Source organism: Lissotriton vulgaris, chromosome 3_1, assembly GCF_964263255.1.
Source record: "Lissotriton vulgaris chromosome 3_1, aLisVul1.2, whole genome shotgun sequence".
In the NCBI taxonomy this organism is placed as follows: Eukaryota; Metazoa; Chordata; class Amphibia; order Caudata; family Salamandridae; genus Lissotriton; species Lissotriton vulgaris.
This window is the reverse complement of record NC_141689.1, coordinates 427,129,140-427,151,847: the sequence shown is the minus strand read 5'-3', so window position 1 is coordinate 427,151,847 and position 22,708 is coordinate 427,129,140. Positions and strand designations below refer to the sequence as shown.

General features: G+C 44.7%; 1 protein-coding gene across 1 annotated transcript in view; it reads left to right on the top strand.

Moving 5' to 3' along the window:
• Positions 1 to 22,708, top strand: part of LOC147726592 (interleukin-6 receptor subunit beta-like) — a 155,507-nt gene that overhangs the window by 96,906 nt on the left and 35,893 nt on the right. The gene's annotated exons all lie outside the window — the stretch shown is intronic.

The following is a 22,708-nucleotide window of genomic DNA, read 5'->3' as shown; positions in this document are numbered from 1 at the left end:
GCTCTCTTACTATCTGGATCGCACATGCCAGTTCCGGGTGGATGACCAACTCTTTGTTGGTTACGTGGGCGCGAAGAAGGGAAAGGCGGTGCACAAGCGGACCATCTCGCGGTGGATCATCTTGTGTATCCAGGCGTGTTACTCCTTAGCGAAGAAGTAACCCCCTGTGGGTCTACGGCTCATTCTACTCGGGCCACGGCGACTACAACTGCCCTGGGCCGAGGAGTACCCTTGCAGGACATTTGCCAGGCAGCTACGTGGGCCTCGCTACACACGTTAGCGAGACATTATTGCCTGGACAGCCAAATCCGGAGGGATGGCTTCTTTGGCCGTTCTGTCCTCCAGGACTTTCTGGTGTGATTATTGGTTCGCAGACCCACCACCGGGGTTGGTATTGCTGGGGTATCTATTCTAAGGTAAGGAATCTATCACTAACGTTTTTTTTTTCAGATGCACAAGTTACTACTTGTGCAACGATATATCTGGAAGAGACATTAGTTAGTGATAGATTCCTTACCGACCCACCCATCCTCCCCGTTCTGCGAACCGATATCTAGGGTTAAGGTCATCCCCTTTCAGGGCCCTAGTTTCATGGCACCAGTGTTGGTTCTATAATGGCTCTGCGTATCTGGCGCGGAAAAGCTGTGTATCAGAACTGACGTTAGCGCGCATGGACGGCGTCTAAGTACTCCGACGTCATTCCGGCGCTAACGATGCCGACGACAGACGCGGAGCCGCTGACGACGCCTGCCGGCGCGCAGGGGTATTGCTACGCAAAATTTTCCGGATCCAGTCTGACGCCTGGTGATATTCTAAGGTAAGGAATCTATCACTAACAAATGTCTCTTACAGATATATCGTTACACAAGTAGTAACTTGTGCATTAAGGGGTGAAGAGTGGTAAAGGGATGTAAGGATAACTTTAGGGTTTAGGCGTCAGTAGAGGGTAAAGGAGGTACAAGTCGTTTTAGGGATGGCTACTAATCAAGGGAGTAAGGGTTATTTTAGAGTCTAGGTGGGTAATAGTACAGAGAGGTTAGGACTGAATAAAAAACATCAAGAGCTTGGCTGTGTTCTCTGCAAAAGACTTGCATTTTATTCGTGAGATAGTACTATGTGAAAGGTCTGAAATATACGCATTAAATATGACTGCTTAGTATGAGTAGAAAAGCTTTTCATTGTATCAAGGGATGAAATCCTGATATTTTATTATTCCTAGAAGTTTGACACATTGGGAAAATGTTTGCTGACCTTCGATCCCAAGTGAATGTGAATCAGATAGCAGAGATTCACTCAATTAATTGGAACAATCAGATTTGAAAATGTTGACTTGGAGGGGTGGATTTTCTAAGAGTTAGGGAAAAGTAAAAAAAAATGTATGGATTGTGGATCTAATTGTGTATATTTTTAAAGTTTTGAGGATTCATCGAAAGCCCTGAGTGCACGCTGGACATCTATGTAAGTTCTCAATTTCTACGCTTACTCTAGTCCCTCCTGGTCTGCTCCATCCGTTTTCCTACATAGTAGCCAATCCACCTGACTATGTATGGAGAAAAGAAACGTTGCAGCTTTTTATTTTATTTTTGCTTATTCCTTTTTATTCATAAGGAAAACATTGACCTCCTCCCCTTTCGTTGGGGAAAAAAAAATACTACGCTCCGTTGAAGTGGGAATTCGGGATGTCCGTTCCCACCCATTAAACACACTTGTCTTTGAGGTAGCTATACTTTCAATTCCAGCACAGGAAAGTCCTTACAAAATGTTTATGAATACCCATGAATGGAAGAGTTTGTTGGTGTACAGTGCATTTTGCATGGCCCGTCACCCCCTCATCCAATACCATTAATGTAGAAAAGGCCTGTGAACACGTCGTAGTAATATGCAGATCAAATTCTGCGTCTCTAAAAATATGAAATATTGGGGAAATCACAACATAGTCAGTCAAACAGATAATATATAAGAAGAACACTCCAAGTATCACATGTTCTCTGTGTTTAATGAAGATCAATTGCCGAGCCAACACGTGTTTCGTAAGGGTGGAAAACCCAGACTTCTTAAGAGCTATTAGGCAAGATAGCTGAAAGATGGTCTCTCTGCCGGTTGTACTTCCATCCCTGCTGTTTTAGGAGTGGTGTTTCCAAGAGGTGGATTAAAAGTGATGAATGGACTCGTTTACATGCAGGGCTCGAAAAATTCACTCGACCGCTCGCATTTGCGAGTGAGATTGATTAAGGACGAGCTATTTTTAGGTCCTACTCGCCCTTTCTGGCGAGTAGGAATACAAACTTGACACTTGGCCTCTGAAAGCAGAGGACATGTGACAAGATAGCAAGATTTAAAGGCATCTTTATTGCTCACAAAGTAAATGAGCAATAAAAATGCTTTTAAATCTTGTTAACTTGTCACATTTGCTCAGAGTTTGAGTCAAGTTCATTTAAGTTAGGTCGAGGAGATTTTGTAGTTTACTAGACTTGCAGGTCTAGAGCATTTTTTATGATTTGTCGAGCCCTGACATGTCCGGTGGAGTGTCACTCTAAACACGTAGCCTTGGGATAGCAGTGTACGAGTAAAAAAGAGCCGGATAGGGCTCTGTCCAGGGTGTGTGATCCTCCTGGGAGTCTGTAAGGGACAACAAGTGCGCCGTAGGTCTACAGAATCAGCAGTGCACTCACTGCCCCTTACAGACTCCCAAACGATGTTTGTGCATATGTGAGAGTGAAAGTGAGGTGGTGCCTAGTTTTATCACATATGTTATGTTATGTTATGTTATGTATTGATTTGTAACGCGCCCTGTTAGTCAAGACTGTCCTGGCACGGAAGAGAGACCTAGTGTCAGCTGAGAACAGTGAAGCTAGAATGCTTGCTGAAATAGATGAGTTTTGAGAAGTTTTTTGAAACAAGTCAGGTTTGGCGTGTGCCTCAGAGCGTCCGGTAAGTTGTTCCACAAGGAGGCAGCTCTAACCGCCAGAGATTGGCCACCTAGACGAACCCTCTTGAAAGTAGGAATCACCATATGTTTGAGGGTGGCCGATGGCAACTGACGTGTTGGCTGGTAGAACGCAAATCTGGCCCTTAAGTAGGATGGGCACGGGACATGTAAAGCTTTGTGGGCCAGTACCAGGGCTTGAAAGGCACTCTTTGGCCGACAGGAAGCCAGTGGAGCTCGCAGAGCTGCTTGCGCACGCTTAGCCTCCTGGGGATATCAAAGAGGAGCCTCACTGTCGCGTTCTGGACCACTTGCAATTTGCGAATCAGAAAGTCTGGGGCACCGATATAAAGGGCATTAGAGTAGTCCAGGCGTGAGAGTATAAGTAAAGCTATATGCATAGCTTTTAAATTCATTACTCAGTTATTCATTACAGAGCACAGTGTGAAGTACTTGGAGAATGAGTAAGACCTGTTGCAGTTGGTGTTCGATGTATCGGACTTAATTCGCTCAAGCTAAATTTGTGATTTATGAGGTGATCTATCGGTGTTTTGCCACTGATGTCGTCTTAGGGCCCCTACTACTGGAGCGGTTTGACAGAATAACCAGGTTACTCCCATTAAATGTGATAATTAAGTCGAGCAACAAAGCCTTGATCAATGTGAGGACATATAATAAGCAAATCGTATGTTTTTTTACTTCCATACAACAGCAAGAAAGATGTGGTATATGACAGACAAGACACCAGCTACTTTCATATTAGTTCAGAAACGTTCTGCCCTTTAGAGAGAAACTTGAGTATTCTTCTTGGTCTTTGCAAGAACTTCAGCAAGAACAGTATTGCTAATTAGGGACACCATGTGATTTACTTTGAAGAACAACCTGTAGTACATTGTGAGAACCTTGCATTGCAAGAATCCACTATATTGGCATAAATACACCTGAGAAAAAACTAAGTTAAGTTTTGACAGTTTGAGAAGCAGCCAGCCCCCGAATTATTTACCTTACGTACTTGCTGAAAAGAGATTGAAGAATCGAAAAACGCAGTGGTTCCTTGTTCTATTTGCAAGGTAATCCGTTTTTTTGTGACACAGATGTGTGAGTAAAGTCTTCCATATACAGGCTGGACTGATAATCCTTCTCTAATGCATGTTAGTTTGTATTTGTGAATGGTAAGATGTCCCTTGTACCATGAGCTGTCCTGCTCCTGTTTTCATCCTTGCTGGCTAGAGATTTTTCTGCCCAATGATGGATGTTCAAATCCTGTGAGATGTTCTCCAAATAGCTGTAGGTTGTTTCTTACCAGGGGAGTGTGGGACTCAGTAGTATAATCAGCTTTCTTCCTAACAGGCTAGTGTAGAAACTGGTGGCAGATGATCATAGTTCAGGAGTATAGACCTAGTTCCTAATGCAGGATACTACAGACTCCCATATGTAAATCCATTAAGTTCTTGATGACTGATAACCCTTGCTCTTGTCAAGTGCATTATAAATGGAGGTTGTGCTTGAATGAGGGTGTGAAGTTCCCCTTTTCTGGTGTTCTTGTACTTTGGCTTATTGGCGACCCCCAACCTGTAGACAATGTTGTTGAGTTTGCCAGGCCCATATTCTCTCAAGCCCCTGCTGCCTTTTATGTTATATTGTGTTATGTTTGGCCAATTTGTAGAGCAAACTAATCACCCACGAGGATATCCATCCGATTGAGCAGGTGTGTAGACATGTGGGTCCCGCAGAGTTATTTGATAAGCCAGGTTTTTAGCTTCTTGCGTAGCTCAAGAAGTTAGGAGGAGACTGATGTGTTGTAGGAGGTTGTTTCATGCTTTGGATGCGATACAGGAGAACAAGCAATCTCCCATCTGCTTTTGTGGATGCGGGGGTGTGAGAGTGAGGCTGAGCATAGGTGTCTGTTAGGCAGGTGAAAGTGTATGCGGTTATTTAGGTATGCTTGTCTAGTGGGGTGCAGAGCTTGTTACAAAGGCTTCCCAATGCCCCCTTCCTTACGCAGAGCACAATATCTGACTGTTGGAAGGATCTGACGTGGATCCACAAAAGTGCAATGGAGTAGGAAGGAAGTCTTTGCATTTGAATATACTGCCATCTACAAGTGCCAGTTGGTCAGCTTGTAGCCTACCAGAAGATAGGAACTAAAGTAGACACTCATCCCCCACCTCACGCACCTTCCTAAAATAATAAAAAGGAAGCTTACAGCTGGCAATGTGGCCATTTCCCATATACTTCCTCAGGTAGAAGAGCTACAGCCATAACTAAATGTCTTAATAGCTGAGGCCTGTAGTAATCCACAACGAGGGGTTGATTGAAGAAGATAGATTTATTGCAGAAGAAACAGCTTAGACAACCACAAGCATTAAGATACAGGCTCCTACTATTCAACTCCCAGACATGGAATGTTAAACAAGAAAGAACCATAACAATTCTAATGTAACCTAGCAGGAAGGAACACTACACATCTTCCCCCTATAAAAAAAAAAAAAAAAAAAAAAAGAAATAATCAGTGCAAATAATCACGTAACTTAACAGGAGAATGTTTTATACGAGAACTTCTTCTCACAGAGTCATTCGTGCAACATTCAACCACACTTCCAGAGGGATGCTTATCAGAAACAGCAATAGGACAGTCCGCTTCTGAAAAGTTAGTAACCAAAGGGCAAGACTCCAACAATTCATTCCGGGAAACCATCTCGGAACAAGACTCAACAGAATCAGAATGAGGTTCCAGTCCAAAAGTGTCCAACATATTAGAAAAGGAAACATCATCCAACACACTAGAACCAGAATGAGAAACAGGGCAAGAAACCGGTAAGTCCAAAGCTTTACACATGGAAATCCTTCTGAAATTCCAAATTTTCCCACCTTCAACTCTCACAGCTTTGGAAAAGACTTCAGTTACCTTACATGGATCGGACCATTTCCTCCATTTGTTACCAAAATTCCTACCAAACTTTACACAAACAAAATCCCCTATATTGATCTTCCTGGTGTAGTTACCAGAAGGAGAAGAAGTGTTTCTCATTTTCTCCTGATATGACAAAACTTTACTCCTGACTTTACTAAGATCACAAGGAGATCCACAAGGAACTTTTTCCTTCAACCACCAAGGTAATAACCTTGAGCCTGGTTTCCTACCTCTCAAAATTTCAAAAGGAGACAGGCCAGTTACGGAGTTAGGGGAGACCCGATATGATAATAGGGAAGCACGTAGTGCCTCACGCCAATTTAAATTACTCTTAACTGCAAGCTGAATAGACTCTTTAATAACCCTGTTGAAGCGTTCGGTCAGACCATTGGCCTGTGCGTTATAGTTTGATACTCTTTTATGTACAATGCCACATCTTTTCATAAAAGAAGAAAACTCACCACTAACAAATTGTGGGCCATTGTCAGAGACAATCTCAGCTGGAATGCCCTCTCTGCAAAACACCTCATCAAGGAGCACCACAACCTGGGCCGAACCAATTTTATTCACAACCTTTAACTCAGGCCATTTAGAAAAGTAATCGATCAAAACCAAAATAAAAACATCCTTATTGTTGGAAAGATCAAGTGTGCCAACAATATCCACACCTAATTTCATCCAAGGAGATGAAGCAAACTCAATAGGAGAGACACCTACTTTGAGAGGTTTAACTGACTTGTCACTTAAGGCACAAGGAGAACAAGAACTGACCCACTTCTCGACCATGCCATCAACACCAGGCCACCAATAAAACTCACGGATCCTACGTTTAGTGCTAGACATGCCCATATGGCCTTCATGAGCCATAGAAATGATACGCTTCCTTAAACCAACAGGAGGAACAATTTTGTCACCTCTGCTAATAAAACCCTGATCAAACATGATCTCATCTCTTACTTTGAAAAAAGATAAATTATCACCAGAAAGTTTACGCTCCTCTGGCCAACCATTTTTTAGACAATCAACCTACATTAGATAAATCCACATCCTTGCACATAGCTTCTCTCCAATCCGCTTCTGAAATAATGTCAACCCCAGAATCACTCCTGAGATCTTCAATAGAAAATACAACTTCTGTGTCACTCACAGAATTGAGAAGAGCATCCTGCAAAGGTAATCTGGACATGCAGTCGGCATGCACATTCAAACGACCAGGAATGTATTCCACAATGCATTGGTATTCCTGTAATTTAGCAGCTAAACGCGCTGTCAAAGTTCTACCTCCACCAGCCACCAACATATTGATTAAAGGATTATGATCAGTTCGCAAACGAAACTGTGTGCCCCAAATAAACTGCCTGAAATGCTCAACAGCCCATGTGCAGGCCAATAACTCTTTTTCGATGGTAGAATAGTTAAACTCAGGACCACGAAGAGTCCTTGATGCATAAGAAATTACAAATTCTTCACCCTTACTTTTCTGCATAAGAACAGACCCAAGTCCAACATTGCTCGCATCCACACACAAAATGCATCCTTTACCCATTTCAAACGGTCTTAAAAAAGGAGCATTTACAATTTCCTTTTTTAGTAAATCAAAAGCAGACTGTTGCTCAGCATTCCATAGAAATTTTGCATCTTTTTTTAACAACAATCTTAAAGCATGCACTTTTGATAAATAATCTTGCACAAATCTGCTGTAAAATTCAGTTAATCCCAAAAATTAGACTAACTGTTCTTTAGATAAAGGAGAAGGAGCTTTAAGAATACTATGTACATGGTTAAGCTTTGGTTTGATGCCCTGAGACGATATCTCATGTCCGAGATACTCCACCTTTTCCTGTCTAAATTTGCATTTTGTAAACTTCAAAGTTAAACCTTTCTCCTGAATGCGATTAAGAACAGCATTTAAATTGTTATCATGATCCTCAAAATTTTTTCCATAAATCAAAATATCGTCTTAGAAAGCAACAGCACCTTTGCAATTTTCCAAAACCTCTATCATGAGTCTCTGGAAAACAGATGCTGCACTGGCTAAACCAAAAGGCATACGCCGATATTGAAACATGCCCTCAGGTGTTATAAAAGTAGTTAAAAACTTTGACTCATCATGTAATAGTACCTGATGGTAGGCACTCGCTAAATCTATTGTAGAAAAAACACTTGCTCCAGAAAGCATTGCAATCAATTCGTGAATATTGGGTAGGGGATGCCTATCCAGCCAAATCTCTTTGTTTAGACTCCGAAGGTCGACACACAAACGGAGTTCGCCGTTGCTTTTAATCGATAAAACAATAGGCGAAACCCAAGGAGAAGATTCAACTGGTTCCACAATGTTTTTAGCAACCAAATCATTAAAAATTACTTTAAGCTTATCACGATATGCTAATGGAACATTCCTCACTCTGTGCCGAACAGGTATAGCACCCTCTTTAAGGATAATGCGATGTTTAAAATCGGCATATTTACCTAACACTTCAGAAAAAATAGCAGGAAATCTATTTTTAATTTGGGCAGTAAACTCATCATTTCCTAGTGGAATTACATACACAGGAGGTGAAGCATTCGGGTCCAATTTAATGCCCAGTTCGTGCTGGTGTGGCCAACTAAGAATTGACGCCCCTTTAGAGGAAACATAAACTTTCCCTCTTATTTTCCTATCTTTGAATCCAATGTCCGCCCACATGAAACCGACCAAATCAATTTTGTGTCCTGTATAACCTCCAGGCTGTACGTCTGTTGGGAACAACTTTATAATGTCCCAGAATTTTTCAAAAATGTTTTTACCAATAATGCTGTACCATGCACAGGAGTCAATAAGCATGGAAATCTCAACATTATTAATTAAAATGTTGTCACTAGGAAAACCCTTACATTTTGTATCACCAACACATAGTAAACTATTAACACCAGGATCAACCCCCGGGTCTAACTCCTCTTCACCAAGAAAATTCACTTTTTGAGAAGATTTGCACATTTTGTTGAAATGACCTGGCCTTTTACATTTCATGCAAATTTTATTCCAAGCTGGACAGCCTCTATAACTTCCAACATGGTCATTTCCACCACATCTATAACAGACTATCTGTTTTTTTCCTTCAAATGGTCTATAATCTTTTTTGAAACTTTCCTTCTTGTTCGGAACAAACTGAGATCTCTTAAAATTAGAGGTATCTTTTACGACTGAAACTTCAGGTATTACCACCTTATTCTTCGCTTCTTGCCCTCTAATCTCACTCACAAATAACTCGGATTGTTCAATCCCTTTTGCAATATTTAGAACAGCTTTAAGAGTAGATTCAGTTCCCATCCATAACCGTTCTTGTATTTTTTTTCTCTTTGTTCTCATCATAATTTGATCTCTGAGGACTTGATCAAAATGTATTGTTTCAAAGGCACACGAACCAGCAAGGGTTCGTAAAGCAGCTACATAGTTCTCTATTGATTCGTCCTCTTTTTGTGCACGAGAATAGAACTTAAACCTTTCCATAACGGTATTAATTCTTCTTCCAAACCTAGTACCCATTTGTTTAACCACTACATCAAAAACATTTATATCCCCCGCACCTTCAATAGGCGGTAGATTCTCTAATTCTTTGAGCCCTTGTCCACCCAAACAATTTTTTAATAAAGCCAACTTCCTTTTCGGAGAACACCCATCTTCCTCAACTACATCAACATATGCTAGGAAAGTTGGAAACCATAGATCCCATTCTACTTTAGGGTCATCTGCTAAAGGTAGAAAATGTGCAGGAGAAATGATATTGTTAGACATCTCAAAATAGCAATGTTACTGTTAAAGTTGCTTTAAATTAGTATTGTCTGTAACCACTTATAACTAAAAGGAGCAATTGTCTATTTTTTTTTTTTGAAATACAAGAAAATAGAGAATAAGGTAAATAACAAACTAAAATTAAAGAGGTTGTCACCGTAGTCAGAGTATGCTTTCACGAAATTGTTATTGTCTTCTTCACATCTGAGTACAAGAAAAAAAAAATCCGTTTGCAGTTATTTCCTCCCAAAACCACGTTGAATGACAGAAAATCGAGTGTTCTGTGGAAACGCTAGAAAAAAAAAACTAAACTAAAATTGTAGGTAAAAGAAATGTAGACGCTTTGGAGCTATCAGCGTTCTTGTACTCGTAAAGTTATTCCTATTCCAAGATGGCGGCACGTTGCGTGATACACATTGCGTGATGACGTACAACGTTCTGCAACTCTTTCTTTAGATCCTTGCGTTTCAGTGACGACGGCTTCCTATCAATGACGGATCTCCCATGCATAGAACACTTCGGTGACTTGAAAAATGCAGTCACTAAATAACGGTGAGTTTGAAAAAACGAACGTAGAGGCAATGATAAATGTTAAATTAAATATTTTAAACAGGATTTGGCAAAAACAAACCAAAATTTATCGAAGCCGTCAACTGAAAGCGGACGGAAAACACTTCCACTACAATTTCGGTGGGACAATTCAAACACTCCCACGAATATCTGGACACTGCCGCTGGTGCAATCAACACACGTTTTAAGAGAAAAACAGCCGCTGGTGCAATCAATGTACACTCGCTTTTAAACAAATAAATACCTTTGTGTGAACGCTGTTTTCAGTTCTTCTCTTCTTCATTAGGGTTCAATTTTCCTCTTTTTTTTTTAAATAGTGAATTTTTTTTTTTTAAATAAATCCAATGAAGATGATGTTCTCTTCCAATCCCAAAACGTCGCCAAAATTGTGTAGTAATCCACAACGAGGGGTTGATTGAAGAAGATAGATTTATTGCAGAAGAAACAGCTTAGACAACCACAAGCATTAAGATACAGGCTCCTACTGTTCAACTCCCAGACATGGAATGTTAAACAAGAAAGAACCATAACAATTCTAATGTAACCTAGCAGGAAGGAACACTACAAGGCCCTTCCCTAAAAAATTCACAATCTGCATTGGATATTATGGGATACCTTCCATCATGATGTATTAAGAGTTACTGTCAATATTATGGTGTGCTTGATTTGGTTTGGTACCTCAAATATTTGAACATAAGTCAGCACCCAGTAGATGGCTAGTTTGCCTCCCACTGCCACAAGCTGGTGTCTTGACCCATCTCAGGAATTCACCATTCACTCTGTCTGCCTGCACTGAGGAGAAACTGAAACCTTATTGTTGTCTCCCTTTGCTTGTATGGCATTTAGGATTGTAAACAAGCTTGCTGTTTCCATGAATGAGAGGGAGTCGGAAAGAACTGTAGAGAACCAGCCTGAATGTTCCCTCAAGCTGCCAGTGGGGATTTGGAGACAAGTCCTTCAGAACCCAAAGGGGGACTTTGCTCTTAAGGGTCTCTGGGGCAAGGGGACTCCGTCGGCTTACGTGAACTCAGTCTGTGTGGCTTGAGTGCAAAGGTGTTTCTTCCAGCAAGTCACATGCGTTAGAGGCTCTTACTTTACTTGGGTCACTTGGAGACGGGAAGAAAACAAGGCAGCAGGGCCACTCTCGGTGTAGGCCTCGTTGATCTTGAAGTCCCTCGTCGGCAGGTTGGCTTTCGCGTCAGTGGTGCCCGGGCTGGACACTCCACAAGCTTTTGTTGCGGCAAATGCTCCGGTACCCCTAGTATTTGTGTTGTGCTGCACCTGGAGGACCAGATGTCTCCAAACTCGACAGGGGGGCGGAACTGACCTCCTAGAGCCAGGAAGACATCGTCCTGAAGTGCTTCTCCCTCGATGGGCCCGATGGCCAACAAAACGGTGAACCAGACGATTGCAAATGGTGCTTGCAGGGGTATGGCTCCTCCACCCCAAGCAAGATGCTGCTCAGTTGTTGAAGTGCTGGACAGTCCTCCCAGGACTTGAAAGGATGCACAGCTTTTGGATGACCTTGGTCGGCGCAATTGTCGAGGTACCAGCAACAAGGCAGGGTTTGGCACCAAGTTCAGGGTAATTCCTCAGTTCTCTCTTCTGTCCTTCTGTTCCCATGTAAATTAATCTGAGTTCCTGGTGTTAGAGGAACCCTTACATCCTGAATATGGGGAGTGTATAGTAGTAGCAAATGGGTTGCTTAACCCTCAGGTGAATACTTTCCCCTATATGACTACTTCCTGATACAGAGTTCCTAGTTTCTCTAAATTTAAAATGATAAAACCCTTTCTTGATTGTCCACTTAAGGGGGCCCACCTTAGGACTGTGCCTAGCCTGAAAGTGCAACACATCTACTTACTGACTGTCTAATTTCCTGCCTGTTCTGGTGCCAAATGGGCCACAGGGCAGTGGGTGGCGTTCCCCAAGTCACAGAGGAATCCAGGGTCGCATATCGGAGGAGACTGAGGGTTTGAAGCCTCCAGCTTTTATATGCTAAATCACTAGCCATCCTTAGGGAGGAGGTGTGTACACCTTACTCCGGAGCGGGCATAGTTTCTAGTCTCTGAGAATGTGGGCTCTCACCTGCAGGGGGATAGACACTTGTCTTTGGTGGCAGGCTGGGTGATACCAGTCAGCCAGCACACTAGAGGGCTAGCAAGTTTTCAAGGGGCACCTGTGAGATGCCATCTGGGTGCATGTCACAAGAAATCTGATACTAGCATCAGTTTAGATTTATTGAGACAAAGTGTTTGATTCCCAACCCCCATTTTTTTCAGTGTAGCCATTATTTAACTGGGTAACTTGTAATCCTTCTCCTACTTAGCGGCCAAGACCTGGAACTCTCTCCCCACCCACCTCCGCCTTAATCAGAACCACCTCTCCCTCAGAAAGCAACTAAAAACTTGGATATTCGATAAGTAAAAGCACCCCCCCCCCTCTCGCCCCCCCCAAGCGCCTTGAGACCCTCTGGGTGAGTAGTGCACTATATAAATCTCTGAACTTGAACTTGTAATGGCCAGTACATACCTTTCACATGGCTGCCTGATCACTTGCAATGCCCTGGTAATGTTGCGAGGCATCAAAGGCGCATACCTGCTCATGCGGATATGCCCTCACATGTATTACAATAGACCCTGCCTTAGGGCTCTAAGGCCTGCTGTAGGGATGACGTACATCTAAACCATGAAGTGTATTAGGGCATTTCACACAGGAAGTGGGCAATGTTGTGTTTTCAGAAGAGCTTGTCCCCTTTCATGCATCCTGCAATGACAGTCTGAATGTAGTTTTTGTGTGGATCCCCTTGGGTGGCATAATATATGCTGCAACTCAAAGGGAAACCTCTTTAGTAGCCATGCCTTGTATCCCATGTGTACCATTTACCAGGGACTTATAGGAGTGCTAAAGTCCTTGCCAATTGGGTTACATTTATGCATTTCATTTATGGGGGGGAAAACTGGCACTGGAACCTGGTTAGCAAGCTTCAGTGTACTTTCTGAGTCAAAAATCAGATTCTAGTAGTTGAAATGTGTGCAGATAGTGGGGGCAACATCTGTAGAGAGGAACCCAGTATTGAGTACCTACAACCCCTTGTGAATGAGAAACTAGTGGTGAGTTGTCAATGCTGCTATTGCTACCCAACCTATTCAAGATGAAGCTGCGACACTGCATAGAATGCCCTCTGCCACTTTCTGCGCCCTGTTTTTGAGTCTCCCCTGTACACGTCACACCTCTAGGGGCTGAGTACACATAAAAGAGAGTTAGAACAAAAAAGTATTTGTGCAAGTTAATACCTTTAATACAGTTTGTCTGAAGCATTCTTCATTTCTTTGTGGCCACCACACAGATTTATGTCTGTGTTCCAGTCCTGCCCTCCAATGTCCACCCAACAGAGAACACCCTATATGTCTGACCATGATGGTCATGCTGTGAATATTTATCTCAGAAGATTGTATCCCCCAATAAAGCCCAAATGATAGAGATACAATGAAACTGAAACCATAATGTTATTGTAGACTGGGATACACTGTTGTTTAAGTGGTGGGTTCCTGTGATTGAATCTAGCTGTCCTGTGTGGGCCTGAGATTATTATGAGATGTGGGGACGACTTCTTACACCTGCACCTTTCTACAACATCATTGCATAAGCCTCTGTCTAGCCTTCACCTCAAAAGTCAACCCTGGTGCGTTCTCTACCAGTCCACTGGATAGGGAATCCAAAAAGCTGGACACCGTTGGCAAGAGGATGTACTCTTCCTCCAGCCAAGCACTGTGGTCAGTATGTAAGGCTCTGTCTAGCTATAAGGACAGTTAATGCTCAATCTCACCGGCGTGACCACTTCAGAATGCATCAGTATGGATCTGATATTCTGCTTGTCACCAGCATTACCAAATAGAAAATAGAAGCTGCATTCGAAGAAGACCACTTTCCTAGGCATGCTCAGAACCTTGGACAAAAATTCCGAACTCAGGATTCTCCTATTAGGGAATTCATTCAGAACTGTCACTACTATTTTTTTATTTTTATTGTTTCGCTCTATGATTTTATCTTTCTCTAAATAAAATACATCTTATACTGATTGGATATAAAAAAAAATGCACACTCTTTATCTGGTAACTGCATTTGTGTTTCTGAACCTTCAACACTGTCCAAGAATGAAGCTTACACTACCCCCCTTGATCAAATAGAAGACCATGGCATCAGTGCCGGCTGCTGCCAATCAAACCTGGTAGTCGCTCAGGAGAAAGTGAGGGTTTGTGATATTAAAATAAAAAAATTAAATCACTTACCTGCCGCTCAGTTCCTGCTGCCGCCTTGTTGCTCCTGCTACTCTCCTCCAATGAAAGTGGATGGGCCTGAAAGCACAGGCTCCTCACCCAATCCCGATCCGACCGCGTGGCCCCAAAACCTCTGAGAAAAAACTCAGTGACCAGAGCATGGAATAAAATAGATACAAGGAAATTACACCAACTACTTACATCAACCATGCCATCGGTGCCAAGAGACATGAGGCTACAAGCTCTTACACTAATTGGCTTGCAGAGGCAGGAAAGGAACTAGCACCTATAAACTATTTCCATCATACTAGACAAAAACCCTCTGCCCCATGGTACTCTCCTGAACTCAGGGATCAGAAACTTGCTTGTAAGCATTGGAAAGAAAGTGGAGGGCGGGCTACCACGACAAGGACAGGCTGGACTATAAAACAAGTCTTGCATTATATAAACAGCTGCTCCACAAAGCAAAACAAGAATATTTCTCTGACAGAATCATTCAAGCTAAAAACTCTTCTAAAGAGATTTTCAAAATAGTAAAAACACTGGCTCTTCCATGCTCCCCGACTTTCGCAGCCAGCCAAGAGCTGTGTAACAAAATTGCTAATCAATTTTTTTGAGAAGGTGAATAACATCTTTGTCACCTTCTCTGACTCAACCCGTGAAACAACAGAGTTTTGCGTCAGTTCATGCAGAAATAAACAAAGACAGCCTGCTTCTTCTCAATTTTACCCCTTTAACAGAACTAGACACCTGCAAGTTACTGCTGAAGGTAAAGTGAGGCTCTGCAACTGATCCATGCCCTAGTTCAGTAGTTATTTCAGCTGCAGAGCCAGTCTCAAAAATACTGACTCCTATCTTCAATTCTATGTATTTAGAAGGGTATTTTCCAAAAGACTGGAAGCATGCTTCAATTCTGCCACTACTGAAAAAATCCAATCTTGATGTCAATGACCCCAATAATTTTAGACCAATTTCCAGAATTCCTCTCCCAGCGAAGGTCATTGAAAGGAATATTAATGCTCAACTCAACACATTTTTGCAAGATACACATGCCCTAGACCCAAACCAGTTTAGGATTAGAGGAGCCCACAGTACGGAAGCGGCGCTGGTAAAATCCACAGAGGAGATCAGAATGATTTTAGATCCAGGAGGGAATGCCGCACTGATCATGTTGGATCTCTCTGCAGCATTCGACACGGTCCATCATGTGGTGTTGATGGACCGTTTACAGGAGATAGGAGTGAAGGGCTCGGCCTGGAAACTTCTCAAATCATTCTTAACTGATAGAATACAAACCGTAGCCCTAGAGGAATTTGAAGCGAAATCTTTCTCTCTGCCTTGTGGGGTTCAGCACGGTTAATCTTTGAGCCCAACCCTTTTTAATATTTGTTTCCTCGCTGACACACCTTATTGAATCATTTGGGTTCACACTAACATCATATGCTGATGATACCCAAATAGAGGTGAACCTTCTTCCAGGCGGCACGCAGACTACTTCCTTGAGGCTGCAAAACTTTGAGTGCCGTGGGGGGTTGGATGGCCCAAAACTGTTTGAAACTCCACTTCAACAAAAGAGAGGTGGTTTTGTTTGGAAACAACCCAAACCTCTGGACGCCAGACTGCTGGCCAGCAGACCTGGGCCAGCTTCCTACGCCAGTTAGGGAAGTGAAAAATCTGGGTTTCTGGATTGAAGAGAAATTGAACTGCAGGGTCCAGGTTAATAAAGTGGTCTCCACCACCACCTATATTCTAAAATCTTGCAAAAAATATTGCCATTACTCCCCAAAGCAGCACAAAATTCAGTTGTCACTGCTCTGATTATGCCGAGACTGGATTATTGCAACAGTCTGTATCTGAAGATACATGAGGGATCACTAAGCAAACTGCATGTTCTTCAGAACGCAGCGGCCAGATTACTTACTCGCACACCTAGGTCTGATTCCATCTCTGCCCAAATCAAAGCCCTGCACCGGCTGCCAGTGAGGAAATGCACCCAATTTAAGGCCTTGTGCTTGGTTTTCAAGGCCCTTCATGGAATAGGGCCTGAATTCCTCAAGCGACTCACCTACTGGTACACCCCGACTAGAACATTGCGATCTTCTGACGCCATACTGGTGACAGTACCTACTGGTGGGGCAGAAGCTTCACAGTTAACGCAGCAAAGACCTGGAATGCGCTTCCTCTTTCTTTAACCCCTTCGCTGCTGATGACGAGCTCAGCTCGTCATCAGCCACGGGTGGCGTGTGCTGATGACGAGCTGAGCTCGTCATGTAACGTGGAAAACAGAAAACAGCCGCACAGCGCAAAAATCACCGCAGCAGCGATGCGGTTAAGAAGCATGACCAACTTCCTTGCTTTCAGGAAGACACTAAAAACTTGGCTTTTCACAAATTGATCTAAACCGATGCGCATGTCTCTCTGTCTGGCTTGATTCCTCTTCAGGTCTTCTCCTAGCGCCAGGACACATTTTTGGTAACAGTTGCGCTTTACAAATAGCAATAACATAACATAACATAACAGATACCTCTGTCATAGTGTGAGAGCAGCGCCAGGACTTGTCTGAGTGGCTGCGTTTACCACTCAGACAGTGCATTGGAGCTTGTGTCATCTCTACAGCCCGGCTTTGCAACACAGCTTGGTTTAAGAAACATTAATGCACATGTCTGGCCAACCTAGGACGGCCGGCCAAACAGACATGCACACTTGTAATTGCCCACCATTCCTGTCTGTCATGGTCTGGCCAGCTCCTCCCACTCCCACGTAAGCAAAGATAAATAAAAAGATAATAAACCTATTTAATCATCATTTTATTTTATCATCTGCTGGCAGTAGTGCGACGCTCCTCCGGCATTACGGAGAACCCTCCCCCCCTGCATGGCATTCAGTGAACTGAACAATTGTATACAGCAACTCGAATCTAGAAAGTTCAGGATTTCCGAGTGTCTCAAAGGTAACCAGAATATAGAAAACTGATTTGATGGTTATGGTTTCTCCAATTTGCCAGGTTTTGTTAGGTGAGTTGATCTATGATGTGTATTAGTTTTCCAGAGTTATATGTTATGACGAGGTGCTTGAGTTGGATGCAGAATTCACCAGTCAGTGAATATTGACAGAATGTGTAAAATGTGTCAATACTTTTAGCTGCAGATTCCTTACTTTTTTTGTTTTTACCATTTTATTGGGTTTTATCAAAGCATTGAATAAACTCTGAACAAATATCCGGATCTGTAATGTATCCACATTTGATGGTCCCACTCTGGCCCCTGTACATATAGTACAATATATAGCAATTCCTACAGGAGTAATCAGTTCAATATGGAAACTGTAAAACATATTTAATTGACTCATAACAGTGCTCAGGTTCAAGTATAGTAATGGCAAGTATCTCAAGATATGTTTTGCCCATTAACATGTCTGCTCTCCATGCACCCACATCCCGGTACAAAAAACATAGCGAGCTTACAGATTTTCTTTAACGATATAATTCCACCATAACCGAACTCCATTCATCATCCACCCCTGCGGTACTTAAGCGCATTATAATGAGGACAGGTGCTAGATTAGGGCGCCACATCGACCCGGCCAGGGAGATCCGCCTGAAACTCCTGTAATAATTAATCCTAATACGCAGCTATAGGAGTTCTGCACTATCCACGGGTTTATTCACGTCAAAGTGCCTTTGATTCTGTTCTGCCCAATTTGTGTCACCACTAACCAGTGCCCCAGCCCAGGTAACGAGTTGGCTTTCAAATGCATTGCAAACCATCTGTGAGGACTGTAAACTGATTCTGATAGATACATCTGCCGTGTGGATTCCTCACCTTGTGAATATCCCCCTTGCGTCAGCAACATTCGGAAATTCTTTTTGTAGCTTCGCGCCGACGTGGACGCGGACGTCACAGAGACACGGCTCCGCTCGCGACTCCGCTGACGTCACCGACGCCTACAATAGGCCCACGCCGGCATGATGACATCAGTTCCCTTTTTTCCGCGTCGTCGACGCTAACGGTTTTCAGGGATCGTGCTGTAGCTTTTCAGTAATTTTGTTACTATTTTCCTGTTATTCTGTATAACATCATACTCTTCGGGATGTCGTCGAAGAAGACTGGTTTCAAGGCTTGCGGCGAATGTGGCAAGACTATGTCCATCACCGATCCACATGACTGCTGTGTCTAGTGCTTAAGCTCCGACCATGATGTCGAGGACTGTGCTTGCTGCAAGAAGATGACTTCGAAGGCGCTGAGAGAGAGAGAGGCGAAACTCCTTGTGGCTAAGCTTAAGAGTAAGAAGGAAAAGAAATCTTCGAAGTCTCGAGCTCGTCGTTCGAGGTCGAGGTCTCGGTCTCGATCGAGATCACGCTCGGAGTCGTCTTCAGCTCACGCGTCGAAGTCTTCGAGGAAGAAGCACAAGAAGAGGAGCCACGAGTCACGTCATCGCTCCGGAAAAGACTCTGGTTCGAGACCAAAGTCCCAGGTTAAGCTCCTGAGTAAGGAGTTGGTGGTTTCGGAGTCGGAGCATGTCTCTGTGGGTGAGGCTTCACAACCAGGTTCGCCCGAATCACAGGAGCAGGTCCATTCTCCAGTTCAATCCAATCCTTCTGGTCAGGAGGATGAAGGTGAGGAGCAGGGGGCTGGTGAAGTCGAAGATCCGGTGCCTGCGGGTTCGTCGACCCCGGTTCCAGGACTCTTGGAAGAGGTCGACGTCGTCTCGACTCCGCCTCCTCAGGAACGTCCCAGAGATTCCTATCCTGAGTTTCCAGCTCCAGGTCAGGATCCATCTCAGTTCCTGAACGCCATGTTTGGTGTCTATTCTAGGGCAATGTTCCCGTCTGGTGCACCTGTTGGTCCCACGGGTCCTATGGCTTTCAACTTGGGTGTTCCCCAAGCTTATGCCCCTGCGCCCTTCATGCCTTTTATGCCGGCTATACCACCGCATTGGCATTTACCGGCACCTCTGGTGTCGTCGATGCCGAAGCGCTCGACGCCGACTCCGTCGACGCCGGTCACGTCGACGCCGATGCCCACGAATCCGAGGCAAGATTCTGTCCGACCTCGAGCTGAGAAGCCTCGTCCGACGTCGGGTTCGACGCCGGCTCCGGCGCCGTCGGAGTCGATTCCGAACCCGTTGGCTTCGATTGTGAAGGAAAGGTCTCGGAGAAGGGCTCAGACTCCTGGAAGAAGATAGGTATCAGTATTCGGATACTGAAGAAGGAGAGTTACAGGATTCTGAGGATCCTTTTGAGGATTTGTGTGAGGCCAGTGGGCTTGAGCTGTCACCTGAATGGGAGTTGGCTTCAGTTTCTAATGTGCCATCAAAGGATGTGGTGCCTTATCACACTGTTATTAAAAAAGCAGCGAGCCTTTTGAACATTACTCTTCCTACTGCTGACTATAAGCCTAACATCTTGACTGAGGTTCTTCATTCTCCCTCGTCAGTGGTTGAGCCTGTGTTGCCCTTCAACGAGGCCTTGACTGAGCCCATCTATGAGGTGTGGAAGAAGCCTTTGTCTGCTCCTGCAGTTTCGAGACCAGTTGCAAGGAGGTACAGAGTGGCACCTGAGGACCCGGCATTTTTATCTATTCATCCCTTGCCTGAGAGTTTGGTGCTGCAGGCTGCTTGCGCTAAGAAGTCTGCTGGAGCTTTCCCACAGGTTCCTCGGGACAAGGAATCCAGGAAGCAAGATCAGGGTGCCAGGAAGGTCTTCTCATCAGCCAGTATGGCATTAAAATCAACCAATGCAACGTGCCTGATGGGTAGATATATCCATGCCTTGATGGATTCTGTCAAGCAGCTTGTTCCGAAAATCCCTGAAGATGACCGGAAGGATTTTCAGGAGGTGATTTCAGACACTCAGGCGGCTGCGAGACAGGTGATTCAGAGTGGCCTGGACACTGCTGATTCGGTGGCAAGGGTCATGGGATCGTCTGTGGCCACCAGGAGGGCCGCCTGGCTTAAGTCATCAGAGTTCTCTGCGGATGTCCAGTCTGCATTGTTGGACTTACCTTTTGATGGCTCAGGATTGTTTGGCTGATGCTGCCTTGGAACGTTTTAAGGACAGTAGGGCCACTGCAAAGTCCTTGGGTCTTCAGTCCAGAGGAACTACTGGTAAACGCTTCAGGGGTTTCGGAAGATCCTTTCGTTCCTACAGAACTTCCCAGCAACAGCCTCAGCAGCAACAAAATACGCTGTACAAGTCGTACAGGGGCAGACAAAGAACCCGCCCTAGAGGTCGTCAATCCTCCTCCTCCTCCTCCTCTCCTTCCCAACCCCCAGCAATTGCAGCAAAGCAGCCCTAGATCCGCCATTCACAATCATGTGGGCCCAGTGGGGGGTCGGCTTACTCATTTCCTACAAGATTGGGAATTAATTACATCGGATCTTTGGGTTCTCAATCTTGTAGGGAATGGGTATGCACTTCCTTTCCGGGAATTCCCTCCCAATTACCCTCCTTGCCAGGGTTTTTGTTCGGAGGACCACCTGCTTCGCCTGCAGGAAGAAGTCCTGGCTCTTTTCAAAAAAGGTGCAATAGAGGTGGTTCCAGAGCAGGAGAGGGGTCAGGGGTGCTACTCCCGGTATTTCCTGATCCCCAAGAAAGATGGCAGGCTTCGACCTATCCTGGATCTCAGGATCTTGAACCTTTACCTGAAACAGGAAAAGTTCAAGATGCTCACTCTTGCGCAGGTTCTTCAGGCGCTGCTGGAAGAAGACTGGATGGTGTCAATCGACTTGCAGGATGCGTATTTTCATATTCCCATCCTGAAGTCGCACAGAAAGTATCTCCGTTTTACGGTGGGGTCACAACACTACCAGTTTGTGGTTCTTCCGTTTGGTCTTACTACTGCTCCTCGAGTCTTCACCAAGGTGATGGCGGTGGTGGCAGCTCATCTCAGAAGATCGGGGATACATGTGTTTCCGTATCTAGACGACTGGCTGATCAAAGCGGAGTCGTCGGAGAAGGTGCTCCATCATCTGCAAGTGACAACTCAGTTGTTGCACAGTTTGGGTTTTTCGATAAATGTACCCAAATCTCACCTGGTGCCCTCGCAGCGCAACCTGTTCATAGGTGCGGTACTGGACACTACTGTGTGTCGCGCATTCCCTCCCCCTCAAAGGATTCGCGACATTCAGGAGATGATTCCTTTGTTTTTCCCTGGAGCGGTTGTTCCAGTCCTGAAGGTCCTTCGTCTGCTTGGTCTGATGGCTTCATGCATCCTGTTGGTCAACCATGCATGCTGGCACATGAGGGCACTCCAGTGGTGCCTCCGCAGGCAGTGGTATCAGCACAGCGGAGATCTCAGGGAGTCAGTGAAGATCTCCAGAGAAACTGCAGCGGATCTGTCTTGGTGGAGTGTGGAAGGCAATCTGTCACAAGGAAAGCCTTTTCAGATTCCTCCTTCGGTTGCCACAGTAGTATCGGACGCGTCCACCCTCGGGTGGGGTGCTCATCTGGGGGACCTGGAGGTCAAGGGTCTTTGGTCTCCAGAGGAAAGGTTGCTTCACATCAACCTCCTGGAATTGCGGGCAATTCGTCTGGCGCTCAAGGCCTTCCTCCCTTCCCTTCGCGGTCAGTCGGTCCAAGTCCTGACGGACAACACGACCTCAATGTGGTACATCAACAAACAGGGAGGGGTAGGGTCGCAGTGTCTCTGCAGAGAGGCTCTGCGTCTCTGGTCCTGGGTTCAGGACCATCGGATTTGTCTGATGGCAAATCATCTGGCCGGAGTTCAGAACGTTCGTGCAGACAGTCTCAGTCGGCAGTTCTCTGCCGATCACGAGTGGAGGCTCCATCCAGAGGTAGTTCACGACATCTTTCGGATGTGGGGGACTCCTCGGGTGGACCTGTTTGCCACTCACGAGAATGCTCACTGCCTGTCATTCTGCAGCCTCCAGTTTCCGATGCAGGGAGCCTTGGGGGATGCGTTTCAGTTGAGTTGGAGCTCGCAACTCCTTTACGCGTTTCCTCCCATACCCTTGATTCCTCGGTGTAGGAAGGTACATCCTGACTATGGTTGCCCCCAACTTTTTGCCCTGTGTTTTAGCTGGTTTTGGACATAGTCGACCTGGGACCCTGCCAATCAGGACCCCAGGCCTACTGCTCTCTCTTTAAAATGGATTCCATGTACCCTAGGTACATTTCCAATTGGTACTGGGCCACCTTATCAGACCCTGTAACTCAGGGCATAGGTGTACCCAGGGCTGCCAGGGGCTGCAGCATGTATTATGCCACCCCTGGCTGGCCTCCTAAA